The sequence below is a fragment of the Aythya ferina genome (assembly GCF_964211825.1).
Source record: "Aythya ferina genome assembly, chromosome: 16".
In the NCBI taxonomy this organism is placed as follows: domain Eukaryota; kingdom Metazoa; phylum Chordata; class Aves; order Anseriformes; family Anatidae; genus Aythya; species Aythya ferina.
The window spans coordinates 6648701-6667434 of record NC_140315.1 but is presented as its reverse complement, the minus strand read 5'-3'; the positions used below and the strand labels follow the sequence as shown (position 1 = coordinate 6667434).

Genomic DNA, 18734 nt, shown 5'->3' with positions numbered 1-18734 from the left:
AGTCGATGGGGCCAGATGGGATCCACCCAAGGGTACTGAGGGAACTGGCAGAGGAGCTGGCCAAGCCGCTGTCCATCATTTATCAACAGTCCTGGCTATCGGGGGAGGTCCCAATCGACTGGCGGCTAGCAAACGTGACGCCCATCTACAAGAAGGGCCGGAGGGCAGACCCAGGAAACTACAGGCCTGTCAGTTTGACCTCAGTGCCAGGAAAGCTCATGGAGCAGATCCTCCTGAGAGTCATCATGCAGCACTTGAAGGGGAAGCAGGCGATCAGGCCCAGTCAGCATGGCTTTATGAAAGGCAGGTCATGCCTGACGAACCTGATCTCCTTCTATGACAGAGTGACGCGCTGGGTGGATGAGGGAAAGGCTGTGGATGTGGTCTACCTTGACTTCAGCAAGGCTTTTGACACCGTCTCCCACAGCATTCTCCTCAAGAAACTGGCTGCTCTTGGCTTGGACTGGCGCACGCTTCGTTGGGTTAGAAACTGGCTGGATAGCCGGGCCCAAAGAGTCGTGGTGAATGGAGCCAAGTCCAGTTGGAGGCCAGTCACTAGTGGCGTCCCCCAGGGCTCGGTGCTGGGGCCGGTCCTCTTTAATATCTTCATCGATGATCTGGACGAGGGCATCGAGTGCACCCTCAGTAAGTTCGCAGATGACACCAAGTTAGGTGCGTGTGTCGATCTGCTTGAGGGTAGGAAAGCTCTGCAGGAGGATCTGGATAGGCTGGACCGATGGGCTGAGGTCAACTGCATGAAGTTTAACAAGGCCAAGTGCCGGGTCCTGCACCTGGGGCGCAATAACCCCAAGCAGAGCTACAGGCTGGGAGAGGAATGGTTGGAAAGCTGCCAGGCAGAGAAGGACCTGGGAGTGATGGTGGACAGTCGGCTGAATATGAGCCAGCAGTGTGCTCAGGTGGCCAAGAAGGCCAACGGCATCCTGGCTTGTATTAGGAACAGCGTGACCAGCAGGGCTAGGGAGGTGATCGTCCCCCTGTACTCAGCTCTGGTGAGGCCGCACCTCGAGTACTGTGTTCAGTTTTGGGCCCCTCGCTACAAGAAGGACATCGAGGTGCTTGAGCGGGTGCAGAGAAGGGCGACGAAGCTGGTGAGGGGCCTGGAGAACAAGTCCTACGAGGAGCGGCTGAGGGAGCTGGGCTTGTTCAGCCTGGAGAAGAGGAGGCTCAGGGGTGACCTTATTGCTCTTTACAGATACCTTAAAGGAGGCTGTAGAGAGGTGGGGGTTGGCCTGTTCTCCCACGTGCCTGGTGACAGGACGAGGGGGAATGGGCTTAAGTTGAGCCAGGGGAGTTTTAGGTTAGATGTTAGGAAGAACTTCTTTACAGAAAGGGTTGTGAGGCATTGGAACAGGCTGCCCAGGGAAGTGGTGGAGTCACCATCCCTGGAAGTCTTCAAAAGACGCTTAGATGTAGAGCTTAGGGATATGGTTTAGTGGAGGGCTGTTAGCGTTAGGTTGGAGGTTGGACTCGATGACCTTGAGGTCTCTTCCAACCTAGAAAATTCTGTGATTCTGTGAAAAAAAAAAAAAACGTAGAAGTAGCAAGAAAAACAAAAAACAAAGGTGTGTGGTTTTGGTGATTGTTGTTTTCATGTGGAAAACACTGACCAGTTTATTCTGGACCATTCAGTATGTTCTGCCTCCTTTAGGCACATGAGTAATCTGAATACATTTACTTGTACTTACAAGTTAGCTCAGTCTTTGCACTTCCCAAGTAAAAACATGTTTAAAATCAGACCTTAAGTCAGAATATATAAAAATGTTCTGTTTGAAGCAGTGTCAGTGGCAAAAAATGGCCTTTGGAAAAAAAAAAAAAAAAAAGAAAAGAGTACTTTTTTGTTGTTGTTGTTGTTGTTTTTTCTTTTTTTTGGTCCCACTTCTCTGATTTTTAAGCCACTTTCACTTTGCACAGCCGAACTGGAGAATCCTTGTGTAGCTATTTCAATGATCTTGTCTTCATTTTTTTTTCCCCATAGTTTTCTTGGAAAACTTTTTTGATCCATATTGTAGTATGAAGTCCTAGTGTATCTCTAAGTAATTGGATAGTTTATCATCAGGGTCACAAAGCTGCAAAGAAAACAGAGGAGACCTTTACCTGTAGGATGAAGGAGGGATGAGATGGCTGAAGTGGAAGCAGAGTCAGTGAGAATAAATACAGGAGTTTGCCCTGTCAAAATCCAACAACAATGGAAGCAAGTAAAAGAAATGGAAATAAGCGGTGAAGCCAAATGCTAAAAAGCTTCCCTGCTTAATTTAAGCAGCTCATTTCCAGTTGTCCTTACAGCCTTGGTTACACTTGTTCTGTGTCTTTCAGTCAATATTCTATTTATCATTCAACAAATAGAGTGGTTACAATCCTCCATCCTTGATAAACGAGTAGAGATTATTGATTTAATTGGGAGCAGGGATGAGAACTCTGTTGTCTAATGTAATTTACTCAAGGAATTCTGTTTGCAGTTTTGCTTGTATCCATTTAGTTCTGTTTTCAATGCTGTTTGAAATTGCTTTCTGCTGAAAGACATAGAGCATCATCAAGGAACTCTCATATTAGATCCCCTTCAGCTGAAATCAGTCTATGCAATTCTGATCATGGCTGTTTTTCAGAACAGATTTGTGTATGTGTCTGGGTGTTTGGAGAAGTACATTGTTGATTACTAAAGCAATCAGATCCAGACAGTGATTTTGTGATTCACTTCTGTGACGTGATATAAATACAGTATATGAGCTTTTCAGGTTCATTTATAGCACTGCCACCTACTCAGCTGCTTTGCTGAGATTTGTTCTGTTGCCTCCAATTTTGTGTTTGTCAGCTCTTTAAGCTGAAACTAAAAAACCCACACACAAAGTAGGTATTTTTGGAAGGAGAGACTGATGGCTCTCTTTGTACAGAAATGTCTTACTTTCTCCTCAGTTGATTTTATAAATTACTGGCTGCACTGAACTGGACGGTTTATCACTCTCATCCTCAGTGGCGCTTTCTCAACCCGTCAGTAGCTCTACTTTGCCTTCCCAATTTGTTTAGGCCGAGATTTAAGATAGACAGAGACTGCTGCTCTTATAAATCCCGATTTCATTAGTGATGAAGTGTCTGGCAAAAAGTCCCTGCAATAGATGCTCTGCCCTCCATCTCCTGTACAGCCTAACTAGGTCTCCAATGGCAAAACGAGCATGGGATGGCTGGAGCCCACTGAAGCGTGCTAATAAGACGTATGGAGAAAGTGGTCCCTGCGAGGCCTCATTACAGGCATTTCTGGGGCTAAGTTACTGCTTCAGAGGGTGGAAAAGGCTTCCCCAAAACAAAATGCATCATTTCTATCTGGATCTGCCTTTCATTTCCCTCATAATAGTATCAGAGTAAGACTTGCTAATTGGTGTGTAACACAGTTTGTCATACATTTTTGTTATGCTGTCATTATTTTTACCATCAATATGAACCCAGCTTAACACTGAGGCATAACTGTCTCCAATTAACTGATGAAAAATGACATCGGTGTAAATGTGCAGAGTAAAATTGTCCTCATCTATCCGAATGCAGTATTTTTCATTGGTAGCTTTCTTTCATAGCCAAACTAAAATTGAGAGATGGAATGAGTTTTTTTAAAAAATAAATGAAACGGCAATACTGTTGTTTGCACTACGCAGATAGATGTGTTTGTGTAGCTTGTATTTCAGTAGGAGTGGGGAAGATAGATGCTATCTATCCTATTATCTGAAAAGTAATATAACTACTTTGCAGAAAAAAGCTCCAAAAGGATAAAAACATCTAAAAGTAAAATGAAATGGGCTTGTGGTGTTTTCTTAAACTTTTTCTTCAGAAGCAGGGACAGTTTTAAAAGCGATATCTGACAATTTTAGTTTATCTACATTTATAGATAGAGGTGTGTATATATTTATGTTCATACAAAATGTATTTATAATATGTGTGTTTATAATATGTAAGATCAAGTGGGTAACTGCTTATAGTCAGTGGCTGTGGTTTACCTTGTTTGCATAAAACCTGAATGGAACCACTTGAATTCAGTGTCCAAATATTTTTAATAGATTTCAATTAAAATACAAAATCAAACTCTTAAGAGAAAATGTGGCTGCCTTGCAAAGGTTATGAGAGCTTTCATGTCAAAACCAGGAGGTTTGAAATTGGAGTGAATACATCTCCAGTCATATGTACCAGTGTGGTGGGGCTGTTCAAGATTGAAATATAGGACTGGTTGTGACCCTGTGGTACAATACCAGATACCAATAAGCATTTAAACATTAGCTTTTCTTAAGTGTGTTTCATCCTGTCTAAATGTGGCAAAGATGACCTGAACCCTCAGGAAGAATCTTCTTCTGCTTTCTTTTATATTTACAAATAAAATGTCCTAAAGAGAAGCTACAATTATTTGCAACTAAACTACCATCTGCTTATGTGTGAAAAAATTTCATAGTCACATAGTTCTGGGGTTAAAATGACAAACTTAATTATCAGAAAGAAAAAGAGCAATTCACATATAGAAACAACAAATTTCAGCAGTACTCAATATTTAACTTTAAGGTACTTCCTGAAAGTTCAATAGATGCTGTGGTTTTCTCCAAATTCAACACAACATTTGGAGCAAAACTGTTGAGATGTTGCATTTATGAAGCATAACAAAATGTAGTTTATTGCATGCCCCAGTGTGGCTGCTATACTCATTGAGTAATTTCCTGTAATTTCATCGTTTATACTTTTGTGTCCTTTATCAGTGGCTGCCTACATTGCCAAATAACTTAGTTTAGATTACCCAAACTCATTTTGTTAAATCAAATTGTGTGTGTGTGATTTTTTTCCTTTTATTCCATTAAGAAGGCATGCTACATATGGTCCAATATTACACTTGGTCTGAATTGATTAGAATTCTTTTTCTAGTTATTCTATTACATGAAAAATATCACTTATATTTTTTCACATCATGGTTTCTTATAGAGAGACATAATACTAGAATGACAAATAATTTGGCTATGAATAGATTTTTTTTTTTAAAGTTGCTTTTATACTTAACAGATGTTCTTCTCTGTTCTGATTAGTATCCACATCACTCTGAATTTGAACATTTCCTTTTATTTCTCTGTATGACAGTTTCTTTATAGTTTTAACATATTTTCAGATGTTGCTTCTTCAGGTGCCTCAGTCTTTATTCTCAGATATCCTGGATCGGTACCACCAGGCCCCAGTGAAGTGCTCAATGTTACATAATGTAATGAACTTCTGTAACTCTTTTGTTCCCTCAGTGTATGGTCAAGCTATTCAGCAATGCATATCTTTCCCTTGCTACATGCTGAGATATGTTCTAGTTTAAGAGCATTTTTCTAACTAGGGAAAAAGTAAGCTTTTGTCAAGCTGCAGTATTATTAGACACTTTCTCTTCCAGTGGTATCTGCTGAAGTCTTCTAAGATTTCTCAATCACTTCAGTCTATGCCAACTCAGATGAAGCATTAATACTATTTCAAAGGCACTGAAAAGGGCTGTTTTGTTTTTCTCTAAAGAAGTTGGCCTACCATGCAGGTCAGCCACTCTAGAGTTCCATCAGGGAGCAAAATGGTAGATCCAAAATCCTCTCTATCAAGGTTTTTCTTCCAAATTCATTCCTTGAATTTACTGTTGAGGGAAAATGATTCCAATGTAAATTGATGCAACTAAAGATGCAGGCAGAACCATGGAGCCACATTTTTGTGATTAACATTCCTTTGCCCCATCTAGAGCATCTGTATATAATGTTAAAAGAATTTAAAATGCCAACAGATGACAACCCAGATTCCAAAAATTTTGTTATTACTTGGATGCTGCTTTCCACTAATTTTTAGATTCTGGATATAACTAAAGGAGGGTAGATTTAGATTAGACATAAGGAAGAAATTCTTCATTATGAAGGTGGGCCACTGGAACAGGTTCTCCAGAGAGAACCCATCCCTGGAATTGTTCCAGGTCAGTTTGGATGGGGCTTTGAGCAACACTATCTAGCAAAAGATGTCCCTGACCATGGAGAGGGGACATGGGGTTGAGGGGTGAATTAGATGGTGTTTAAAAGGAATTCCAGCTCAGACTATTATATGATGCCATATAGACTCATGCAAACATACATCTTTACGACATAAGTCAGCACTAATGAAATTGCTTGAACTCCTTGTACGGTCCCTTGGATTTGCTGTACTGAACATTGTTGTGTTCACTAATGGCCAGAGTTTCTAAACTATCCAAGTTTCAACGGCTTTTTTTTTCGATTTCTTTCTTTTCATTCAAGACTAAAATTTTGGGTTCCACATTCATTTTTTTTTTCAGTCTTTACATGATTTCTAAGACATAATATTCTACATCTTAAGAATCCTCCCTCTAGTGGCTTTAAAAAGTATTTCCAATCCTATGCCTGCTGCTCCCCTCTAGTGGGTACGCTTTACTCCTTATGTATTTGACATAAATCTCTTGCTCTGTTAATAACATGATTTGGAAATAAATGCAGTTTGGCCTCTCTTGTATACGTGGCTTGACCTGCCTTCATCCACAACACTAACTCACACAATCATTCTCTGGAACAGGGCAGGCTTTGCTTTTGATTTTTTGTTGTTTCGTTTTTCAATTGAGTTGCTGAATGTTCTTGATTTTTACTAAATGATGAGAGAAAGTTTGTCCAGATTGCTCAGATGTTTAAATTCAATGCATAAATTGCAACTCGTGCATTTGTAACTGAAAAAAAAGTAATTTCTATATTGGGGAGAGAGAGAAAGGAAGGATAGGAATGAACTTTTTTTTTTTTTTTTTTTTTTTTTTTGGAATAGCAAAAAGACTATTTTTTATATGAGCTTTTCTGTATTTTACCCTTTTATGTCGCTTGTAGTTAATTTTCAAGTATTATCCCTGAAATTTCTGTAATACAGTTCATGGCTAGTCTCCTTTGCCCAGCTTAAAAGAAAGCTATTTAAAAACATCAAGTATTTGAGAATAAGCTATTGTTGGGGAAAAGGAAAAAAAAAATAAAAGAAGGCCCTCTGACTATCTTTCTTTTTACTGGCACTACTCCTGGCTGATTCAAAAAGGGACATTATTTAAGCCTTCTGTAGCTGCCCTCCAAATTACTGGAGAATTTCAACTTTTACCATTTTCTTTTTTGTTGTTGTTGTTTGATTTTTGTTTTCTGTGTATTCTCATATTTCTGTATAGGTCTGGTATTTTCTTCACTAATTACACTCTCTGACACATCCTTTGCTCAGTGCTTCAGCTTTAACTGATCAGTATTACCAAGTACTTCCAACTGTTTCCTGGGCTCCTTTGTAACTAAAATGCATTGTTTACTTTCAGGGTTTTCCTTCTAGGGTGATATACTTTATTACTTAATTGATCTTGAGAAAAACAAACAAACAAAAATTGTTTTCCTTTTGTGTGTGTGTGTGCGTGTGTGAATTTAATAATATAAAACCCCTTTAAGTATAAAGAATGTTCAGCTTTTGGCTTTATGAGAAGTCTTTGATGTTCCTATGAGATCTACCAATGAGATTTTACTGCAGGTAAAATAGACAAAAGGTTTCCTTTGAGTTGTAAGTGCCCAAACCATCATGCATCTTGGCTGCTTATTAAACTAGATTATTAAACTAGATGAACCAGTGGAAACACAACCACCTGATTTCTTAGCCTACTAGTAAGGTGTTTCTAATAGGAAAAATGGTCCTATGTATTGGGCCAGTTATTCAAATGAAATGCATCCTGTGAATATAATTAGGCATATAATGAATCAGAAGATACCATGCCTGTTGGCATGGAAGTTGTCCTGATAATCTTACCTGCAGCTCAGATGTCTTTCAGATAATGGGAACAGGCACTATCTCTTTAGCACTATCACCTGTATCAATCTATATATGCCGGGAATAACCATTCTCAGATGCACACACTCTGTAATGATTAGGCTGAGAAGAGTTAAAATGAACAGGTATGTTAAAATTGATTGTGCCATTTGTGGGTTTTCATTGTTTAGTAAGAGAGTTGAAAAAAGGCGTCCTTTCCTTTTTCCTTTTTCCTTTTTCCTTTTTCCTTTTTCCTTTTTCCTTTTTCCTTTTTCCTTTTTCCTTTTTCCTTTCTTTTCGTGCTGCTAAGATACTTGAATGTCTATATCAAGTCTAAATTTGATCTAAATATCATCTAAATTATCCATTTCCCCTTTTGAATGGACTGTTCAATCTTCAGGAGAGATTTAGTAATAAAAGTGCCTCATATTAAACAGGGCTAAAAAGCTCTGCAGGTTAAAGCTGTATCTTTCAAAAACTAAATTTTACATTAAATTTGCAGCGGAGACTTATTTCATTTGGGGTCAGTCCTATATTTTGCTGGGTTTGCACAAGAATAAAATCATGCAAATAATACACTGAAGAGCCCTAAAGAAACTCCCTCGCTAACTCCTTTTCCTATCACCTTCCCCAGCTTTCCAATGCCTCTATAAACTTGCGCTTCTATTTTGCACAGAATTGAATGATTTCAGAACTCCCTTTCTCTGTATATTTGGGCAAAATTTCCCATCACAGTTGCAGCATCAATGATCAAGCTATAATTGGTTGTGATCTTATGCTCCTAGTAATTGTGTCTCCTCTAGCTTGAATGCAGATAAAACTTCTATTAGACTCTGAAGGACTCAGACTTCAACCCAGTCTTTCTAACTGAAAAATATGAAAAAGTAGAAGCAGCAGAATATGCTCAGCAGGAGCAATATTGCATTTGAACAGATACGCTTAATGCTTTCAGTTTACAGTAAGGCCTTAGTCTTTGTTGCCAGTGTATGGCACAGGCATTAGCTTTAGATGTGGTAGAAGGAATTTTTTCCCAGATGGCAGAATATGACTAGATATTTTCTGTGATCTTTTGTGCTACTCCAATTCTTTCTAAGGAGGATACATGCAGCAGAGAGAAATTCTTGTGCTGTTCTCAGCCCTTCCTCAACCCCTGTCCCAGTGCTTGAAATCTGTGGGGTAATGTGCCCTCTTAGAAGTGTGCTCCTTTAGAAACACCTCTACTACTTCACCTTAACTTTACCCTGCAATTCTTTATTGTCTAAGACCCTATACCACTCCAAAAAAGAACAAATCTTTGCTCTTCACTTCATAACATTTCTTTTACCTCTGTTGTAGGTTTGACATTTTGCAGAAGTAGTCTTTGTGGCTTTAAAGAATGTGAGAGTACAACCAGGTACTAAAATGTATATAGATTTTCCAGGGAAATGCAAACAAACGAACATTAAAATAATCTTGTAAAATGGAATGAGACCATATAGTCTGATCTTCAGCAAAGGAAAGAATAGAAATTTTCCCATAGTAATTTCTGCATCAAGCTCAGTGCTTGCCTGCTGTGAGCAAACATCTATATCAATATCATCTGTTTGCATACCAAAAGAATCTAGTATAATTAATTTACTGTTGCTTACCTAACATCACACATTTCCTGACTTAGATGTTTCACAGTAGGGCTGAGCTCCCGTCTCAATTTGCAGGAACATTCTGTAAGAAGATTCTCTAAGAAGAGCAGAACAGGGTTTACCAGACTCGTTAACTGTTTATTACAACTGCCAGTGTTATGATCAATACATAAATTTTGAGCTTCTCCAGTAACCATAAATGCTTTGTTTCTTTGACAAATATTGCAGAACACACACACACAAGCATTTGCAGGATTGATTCTATGGATAATATCTTTCATTCTAGTTGCCTTTCAACCCAGTATTGCATTCAGAAAGCTCTGGTGGACGTTATACGTATACATCATCCTCCTTATCCTTTTATTTTTGGACTGGCCAGCTAATGTAGCTCCTGCTATCCAACACATTTCATTTAAAACATATACCAAACTTTGTCTGTGGTTGTTTTTTTTTTGTTTGTTTCTTTTTTGTTTGTTTTTGTTTGTTTCTTTTGTTTTTTCCTACTTGCCTTCAGTGCTGAAAACTGCATAGAATAACTACAGTACAAGGCTGCCTGATTTCATTCTCTTCTCTATTTCTATTAATGCTTCTCTGCCCCCTGCTAGTAAAACAGACTAACTTAACATTTTCTACTAAGCAGGGCTACCAATTCTTGTTGTGAATGGTGTTGTGAAGCTTCCTGTTTAATTAAATGAAGTTATTTTTTGCTTTGGTGAGAACAGAATTTGGTTAGCTTAGTACCTGAATAACTTACTAATGTCAAATGTTGCTTTGTCAATTCTTGTATGCAAGACAGAATAAAATTACATATATGAAGACGTTTTAAAATACAGAAGAATAAAGTAGTAGAAAATTAAGAGACAGCTCATTAGTCCTTTTGGTGTTGTTACTGAAATGTCATGATTACATTACCACATTGAGACTGAAATTAAATGTAAGGAGTAAAATCTATTTTAATATTTGCCCTTGTATGTAATTCTTAGATAGGAAGCAGCTTGCATATAAAACCAGAAGAGAAAAACAAATATCTAATTCAAAGAAGCCTGAATGTGATAGTGTTGACAATACCACAATTCCAAAAAAGCCCTTGTCCTCTTATTTTTAAAGCTCAGTATGCTTTAAAAGAAAGCTTAGAAGAAAAAGAGAAAGGGTAGAGCAGAATTGCCATGAAACTGGTGGCTTCCCATATGTGTTGAGTTTCTGTGCTCATCTGTTCAGAGACTCTGTGCGAAGTGTAATAACATGTAATGTAAAACAAAATAAAATTGCATTTATAATAATCCTAATGGGATTTGGAAGGTATTTCTTAATTCATATACTCATTAAAAATAAATTCAAAGAGCATTCCATTGAACAACATATCTACAAGCAGTTATTTCCAACTTTTCCATTAACTGAAAGTATATCAGTGCTTTCTTGTTTCATGTTCAGAGTTGAGTTTCTTTGGCCCCACTGTTTCTGAAGTGTTCAGATCAAGCTAAATGGCTTCACATTGTTCAACATCTTTCCAATTTTCTCCTGCAGAAAAACAGATAGAATATATGCCTTGCCAAGTGCTAAAATGGTAGGATCAAGTGTTGAGTTTCAATCTCAAGTTTCAATCTGTTTCACATCTTGTCGTCTGATTTACAGTATCATTGTATCTGTTGAAATAGGTGGTTAAGCAGCCTTTATTATAAGGGTTTATGCTCACAATAATGCTAACAGTCCAAAATAGTATAATTCTCTGAAAAAGAAGCTTGAAGCAATCTCTGAAATCAGACACAACAGAGGCTCCTTGTTCTGGCACTCAATGAGGTAGCAAGGAAATATATGCACTAAATGGTGCTTTTAAGGTGCAAAGACAGCATGTCTTTGTGTTGTTTTTTTTTTTTTTTTTTTTTTTTTTTTATTATTTTGCATGGTATTAGGAGAGTACATTAAAGGAGAAAGTCTGGTTCCTCTTTTTCATATAAACAGTAAGACGTTAAAATATTTCATAAAAGATAGCTCTGTGAAATGTAATGCTTGGACTTATAGAAAGACCCATCCTTCCTTCCTTCCTTGCTTGCTTCCTTCCTTCTTTTCTGTCAATTCATTTTTTAATAAGGAAAGGTTGTTGCGGGGGTCCTTATGTCAAAGGCTCACTTCATCCTGGGTAATAAAAATAATAAAAATAAAATTCTTGTTTAAGTACAAGTTTATTACTCTATGACAATTTTTACTATAGCAACAGAGCAAGTATTGGTTTTACCTTCATGAAGACAAAGCTCTTTTGAGTTACAGTAATGATGATTTTGTTGTCTTCTTTTGTTGAATAGGAATAATCTGAAGGAAAGAACAGGGAAATTAATCAGAAGGAAAAAATGGGATGCTGTTAAAAGATCTTTTTCCTTGTTTTACAAAATAAATCAAAACTATGGAATAGAAAATCTAGAACACAGTAAAGCATGAAAAGGTGGCATCTAATTCAGGGAGAAGGTGAGACAAGATAGAAGTGAATTTTAATAATAATAATAATATATGTTTAAAAAAAAGCAGTTGCTATAGAAAGGACATTTAGCTGATCTCAAGAAACTATTTAAAGTTTTAAAATAAGTTCAATAGGAAGAAAAGTATCAAAGTTCTTGGAGTACTGTGTAGATATTAATGAGTAATGACAGTTATTGCAAAGACTGTGAGCCATCTTCTTTTATGTAAGTTACCAGAACTTTTAGTAATGGCTTCAAGTTTTAGTAATGGTTTTAACAGAGAGGTGAAAGTACTGGGTCTTTTATCTTCAAGGAGAAAGACAAGCAGATTAGCTAGCTGGTTACTCTGTGTGAAGTGGTAAGATCTTTCCTCTAGGCATCTTGAACTACAGTTTTTCATACTTTATTAAAATGTAAGTATTTGCATTTTTCCTTTAAAGATGTTGAAAATTGAGAATCTCACTGGAAGAGCCACCAACACAGACACACAGGTCCATATATTTCTGAGTTCAAAAACATAGCAATTCTGTGTTCAGGCAGTTTAAAAATGCCATTAATATGTTTATATGTACAATGTATTCAAATACAGATGGAAATTCATGGCTTTACATGACTGCTCCCCATACGGTCTTGAAGGAATTTGCTCTCTATCAGACTAACAATTGCTAACTATTGCTAACAAATTCAGGTCACTCCATGAGGAAGACAATACACTTCAACAAATTTGTACTGGTGCATATTCAGTATGCAGGCTAAAACTTTGTGGCTTCCTCATGTCACTGTTGTTGTCAAAGTTTGTGCTTTGTAATTATTCATCTTTTACTGTACAATTAAAATTAAAAGCAGTAGAGTATCACTTTTTTTTTTTAACTCTATAGTATTATTTTATTCATGGTAAATAACATTTGATCTTGATCTCCATATTTCTACAATTAAGACATATTACAGTGAGTAAACAATGCTCCAGGCATATCTGTCTTCAGAAACTTCACAGTTCTAAAATATTCCTGGAAAGGGAAACTGTATAGTTTTATTGCCAATTCAAATGGGTGAAAATAGATCCCATCAATCTTTTATTTTCTTTAATAATTCAGAAAATTTCATGAATCAGCAGGTAATTGGTTCTTACAGACAACCCTCTAAGCATTTTTTCTAGTATTCAAGAGTTCTATGGATTTATGCCTCTGCATATAACAGTTAGTGCCTTTAAACAGGGACATTAAAAATTTTCCACTTACATACAAATGACCTTTTAAACAGCACCTATGATTGATTTGCAGTAGGTAAAATAACATCCCCTTACTCCCTGGTATTTAATTTACCTGACAGAACTGTCTCTCCCAGGTTTTCTCAGGGGATTTTGAGCAAGCTATTCTCGGGATTATTGTGTATCAAATTACCATCATTTCTAATGAAGTAGTAAATTAGAGGTGCTGAGTAGATAACTGTTAATTTGGATATTCCTAGCTGACTTGAACGCTTGTCAGTCATTCTCATACATGTATTTGGGTCTGAAGGGGGGGAGAGGTTGAGTAGACTGAAATATATATAGTAGTGGTTTAGAAACCCATAATGGTTTCATGTGTTTCTAAAAACTAAAAATATGTGCATGGGATTATATATCTTCCTGGATGTCCAGGGCAAATTAAGCTCCTAATTCTCTTTTGAAAATAGTATCTAGTTGTTAAATCATTTGATAGTTTTTCCCCAATGTTTCTTTATTTTCTTCTGCTCAGAGTTTGCACTGGAAATCTGCAGGCTGACTCCAGGGCAGGTGGGCTATGAAGAGCGCTCTTCATGAAGGGCTGCTGCTCTCTGGTTCCTTCCCTTGCAGTTTTGAAGCATTCGTATCTTCACATGAGTGATGGCTCCCTGCATCTTAATCCTCTTGTTGGTTAGACTGATCAAAGTGGAATTATTCATCCATCCACTGGACTCCACGCCCTAGTGACAGCCACGTGCCCATCCTGCAGGGACAAGAGCATGAGCTCCAGCACTGGTGAAGCCTGGTTTCCTGTGGATGATCCTTGAGACCATTCTCCTGGGTAGGTTTGCTGATATGTCTTAAGCATGGCATCTCGTTGCCATCACTATTAACTCAATCACTCTTCTCTGTCTACTTTGATGAAATTTCAATGAATTTACTAGCTTAGGATAGATCTGTCAAATGGAACAGGTTATAAATTTGGTGTAACATGTTTGGAAGTTATAAAGACAGCATGCATATGCACCTACATTATGATGATTAAAAGAAATAATTTATTTACAAAAGCAAGCTTTAATAAAAAGGAGGGGGAAGGGGGCTATTCATTTTGGTCACAAAGTTGAACATAATAAGGTTGAGTTAGAATAACTATAATTAATAAACCAAAGCAACTTAATTGAACGAAATCAAATTGTTAGGTTTTCTAGATGTCTACTTCTAAACCAAATAAAAATCAGATTCCCTGGCTTCATTGCTGTTTTAACCTGAATGAAGAATGTTGCATTTTTTCAGTATAGCTTTAGTCTGCCTTGTTTTTCTCATTCTCTATTGAGCAAAAATGATAGTAGAAAATATAAAAAAAAATAAATAAATAAATTGGGAGGAAAAAAAATAAACAACCACCCTTGCATTAAAAAGACCAAAAGGCATAAAATACCCTGGAGAAAATGAAATAAATGTAATTAAAATGACCTTTTCCATGTTAAAAACTATTTTCCAGTGAAGCACAATCTATTGAAGTAGTTCTATTACAGAAGATTCTTCATCATAAATCCTGTATTACAGGATCAGTGATTTAATCAAAAAGACTGTCTTAATGAAAATGCTAATTCTTCATTTGGGTTAAAAAAAAAAGGCACGGAAGCCTTGAATAAAACCCCCAAGCTGGCACTGTGACACCTGAGTCCTGCATCAGACCTCACTCCTGTAGACAAGATCTCTATGCCACAAAAATATATGTTCTGTTCCTCTTCTGTGCATTGATTTGTTAGCAGTGATGTAGCCAGTCTAAACTCAAGACGGAGGATCACTTCGTGAGAAGTAATCGTTGCACAAAGCCTGGGGTTGGAAAGAGTTATCTGTATTTCATATCTAATATTCTTCACAGGCTTGGTTCTAGAATTTATGTATTCACAATGGTGTCAAATACTATTGCTAATAAAACCTGAGGCATGCTGTTAGAAAGGTACATATCACAGGGGGCATGACAGTGTAACTGAGGATACATTTTCCATTCTTTGTGTTGCAGAACGGGAGTTCTCTTCCAGGAGAACAACTTGCAGTCACAAAATATACCACTAGAAAATGAACTAGAGGCACAAATCAAAGCACCTGCACCAGTAGCTACACGCACAGTATATTCGATTGGAGAGTTTTCCTCTCCGAAATTTGACCCCAGCTGTAGTTCAATCAATCAGCATCAGTCTCAACAACTGTGTTTAGGGCACGTCTGCTTTTCTTGATGAGACACTAGAAGCAGATCTATTCGTTTGCAAATGAGCTATTAGATTATACCTTTCTGTATATTTGCTTACTTTATAAGACCTTAAAAGTACATGTAAATGCATTCACCATTGGGTAGACCTTTGCAACATTAATTAATCTGCTTGCATCTCATGAGGAAGGGATGACCTGTTTGCTGGATCATAGAGAAGTCACATCTGTGAGAACTGATTGTTTTGAATGAAGATTCACTTATGGGACAAGCACTTCCAGTTTTACCAATCACTAAAGCTACAAGGACCATATTAATGATTAATTCATAATCACTTTTGATTTGTAATGTAGAATCAGGCCACTTACAATCTTATCAATTTCTTATCACTGCCTCCAGACCTGAACTGAGAAATCTAAATGGTTGCAATCTGATTCTGAAAAATTCAATATAAAATGAGATTCTGACATAAACTGTCCATGATATGATGAAAGGATGTGTATGATTTTTCTTCAGCAGAATTAAGCTGTTTTTGAGCTTAGGAGGCTGTCTTCAGGACTCTGATAGGGAATTTGTTTTTATAGGACTAGGGTGTTTTACAGAGATTGGTATATTGCATCTAATATCCAATTCTGCAAACACGGAAACATATGACTTTGACATCAGTAGATGTACTCACACAAGTAAAATTGCTCTCTGATTGTCCTGTTAGTAGGTTCCTAATTAATGACTGTGGTTCTGGTGTTTAGTAAATTAAGACAGAACAGAAGATTGCTGTTGATACAATTATGTCAGGGAGTTTTGCAATTACTGTTCAAAATTTCATCTTAGTACTTCATTCAACTCCTCCTTCCCATGCTAATGATTAAGGTCCCTAGTCACAAAACATCCATTAAATCGCGTGTGTTGTTTGAAGCATTGATATACAGTCCCATCAGTTACTGTATAAGCTCTTATTTCACCTTCATTTACTAATATAGTCTTCAATATTAAATACTTATGCAAGAAAGTAGAAAAAATGTCCCCATCAACATTTCACATGTTGTGTAAACAAGACTGATGAAAACTGACTCACCTGTGCCCACTTAGAAGATTAGTGTTGTACAACCTTTCTTAATTACTTTTTAATCTTATCTTTGAATTCCTTCCTATCCTGACTGTAGGCAATGCCTCCCATCCTGTCATACAAACTCTTCCCTTTCTGCTGAGCAACCAGCACTTACTTCATCGGCACTGAACTTATCAGCTGAAATGAGGTGACACATCTCTATGTTGCTATGTTGCTATATAAGGCAAAGAGCCTTTCATGACACACAGCTGCTATGCAGCCCCTGTAAAGTTTATGCTTCTCACAGCCCCACATTCTTTATTCCATTGCCAGCAGGGACTAGTTGTGTTGCCTTCACTAATCACAACTTGGTGGTAAGACCTGAAGATATTCACCAAACTCTTACTTTATAGCTTTGGGACTATCTCACTAATATGTAACTGGTCCCCATGCTTGTTTCACATGCACCTTCTCTTGCTTGCTTCTACCACACCTTCACACTGCCACAAACATGAAATTCCCTTTATCTCAGTGTAACAAATTATCTTAGATCCAGGACTGATATTTCTTTTGCCAAAACCAGTGAGAAAATGCAGAGGAAAAATATTCTGTGTTTGGTGGCCAGACATTCACCACTATCTGTGACTGATAAAATGAGATGAAAATTGAACTTTCATTCCCAGGCTCTTTAGATGAGCATGCTAACACAAGACTGTTCTGTGCTAGGCTTTCTCTTCTTTTTATATTCACAGAGAAGCTTAGAAGGGACTTGGTTTTATTCAAAGATGAAAGAAGACATTTTTTTCTTCCTTTACAAAAAGAAAAAGTTTTTCATTTGGAGTCTGAACATATACGTGATGTGAAGAAGGATCTCAGTGTGATAAGAGCAGCATCTTTCCATCGTGTGGCTGAGCCACAAAGAGCAGTACTAATGGGATGGGGAAGTCCTACTCTTCCTGATTCTGGCCCGTTCAATTCTAATTGTGCACTGCCAAACATCACGACATTGCCAGATTATAACAATGTCAAGGTAAAAATTCACAGTAGAAAGTGCAAAAATGTCCAAACCCATTAACAGACCTTTCAAAGCATAAAGGATTTCTGCAAGTGAGAAGTAGCTAATGTGATGGAAATAATTATAAGCCTGTAGTATCATGCTTGCATTTAACTGAAGTATATCAGAATTGCAAAGGACACTATTTGAAATATACTTAGCAATGTAGAGCATAGATACTATTAATAGCATTAAAGGAATACAAATGTATTCAACCAAATGTCACAAATCTTACTAAGTGTGTATAGAATATGCTGGTTTCGCACAAGGATTGAAATTAATAGGCGTGACCTTTTTCTGACTTGCCTTTCATCCTCATAAATTCAACATGTTTGCAAAACAGGCTCAGCGGGATTTGTTTGTGATTTTTTTTTTACATCAAACACAACAAAAGTTACATTTTTTTTTAAGTCCTAGTAGTCTTTTAAATAACAAATATTGTAACAAGCTGTATCCTCCCTGAGTCATAGTAGCATTAGAAGGTTAGCATCTAGATTAATTTACAAGCAAGCATCCATCCTTGGATTAGCTTTTCCGTTAGACTGTCTGGAGGGTATTCATAGACAATAGACAAAAGTGAGAAAGCCTAACCTGAAACATAGATGGTATTAATTACACTGCATTCAGAATGCAGTGAGGGCACTTTTAAGTGGATGATTTTCAGCTTTCAGTATCCCCTGGTCAAACATATGCACAGGTATGATGATGATAAATCCTGTATCCCACTAGGCACTCATTTAATTCAAGATTTTCTATTCAATAGAGGCCAATGATAATATTTCAGAGAGAGAAGCAAGAGCTCTGCTGCAAAAAAAATTATTTGTTCCTTTAGAGAATATTTTCCTACCTCCTGGCAACCTGCAATAAACTAATGTTCTTAATCTCACTGATTTGCATCATTTGTGTTATTTTTTGTATTTTAAGTTCACGTTATCTATTTGTACAATTAATCCTTTCAGGAACAGTGGTAATCTCTGTACTTGCATGTTGTGAGTATTGCAGTTTGAGCAATATACATTGTAGAACATATATTTCATTTTGCATGTTTTTAAGGTAAGTCTTTCCCTAGTGGTAACCATTGTGTGTCCTATAGTAAGTAAAGGGGTAAACAGACTGAGCTTCCATGAATTTCTGAATATTTCATATGGGTATTCAAGTGCTCCAGGAGTTTCCTAAGCATTTGGTGTCATTAGCAATGTTTCTTCTTCCAACCATGTCAGCAAAAATACCTCTGAAATATCACGGGTTCTGTTTTTCTAGGCATTGATTTTCTGGCAAGAGACTATGGGGGTCCAGAATAAAATGCAGCTTCTTCATACAAATGACATTAAA

The 18734-nt window shown here is 37.2% G+C and overlaps 1 long non-coding RNA gene across 1 annotated transcript in view; it reads left to right on the top strand.

Moving 5' to 3' along the window:
• Nucleotides 1–18734, top strand: part of LOC311445538 — a 172073-nt gene that overhangs the window by 129343 nt on the left and 23996 nt on the right. The window contains exon 2 of the long non-coding RNA XR_014698486.1: nt 13618–13926. This is a non-coding gene — a long non-coding RNA (uncharacterized lncRNA). The remainder of the gene's footprint in view (nt 1–13617; nt 13927–18734) is intronic.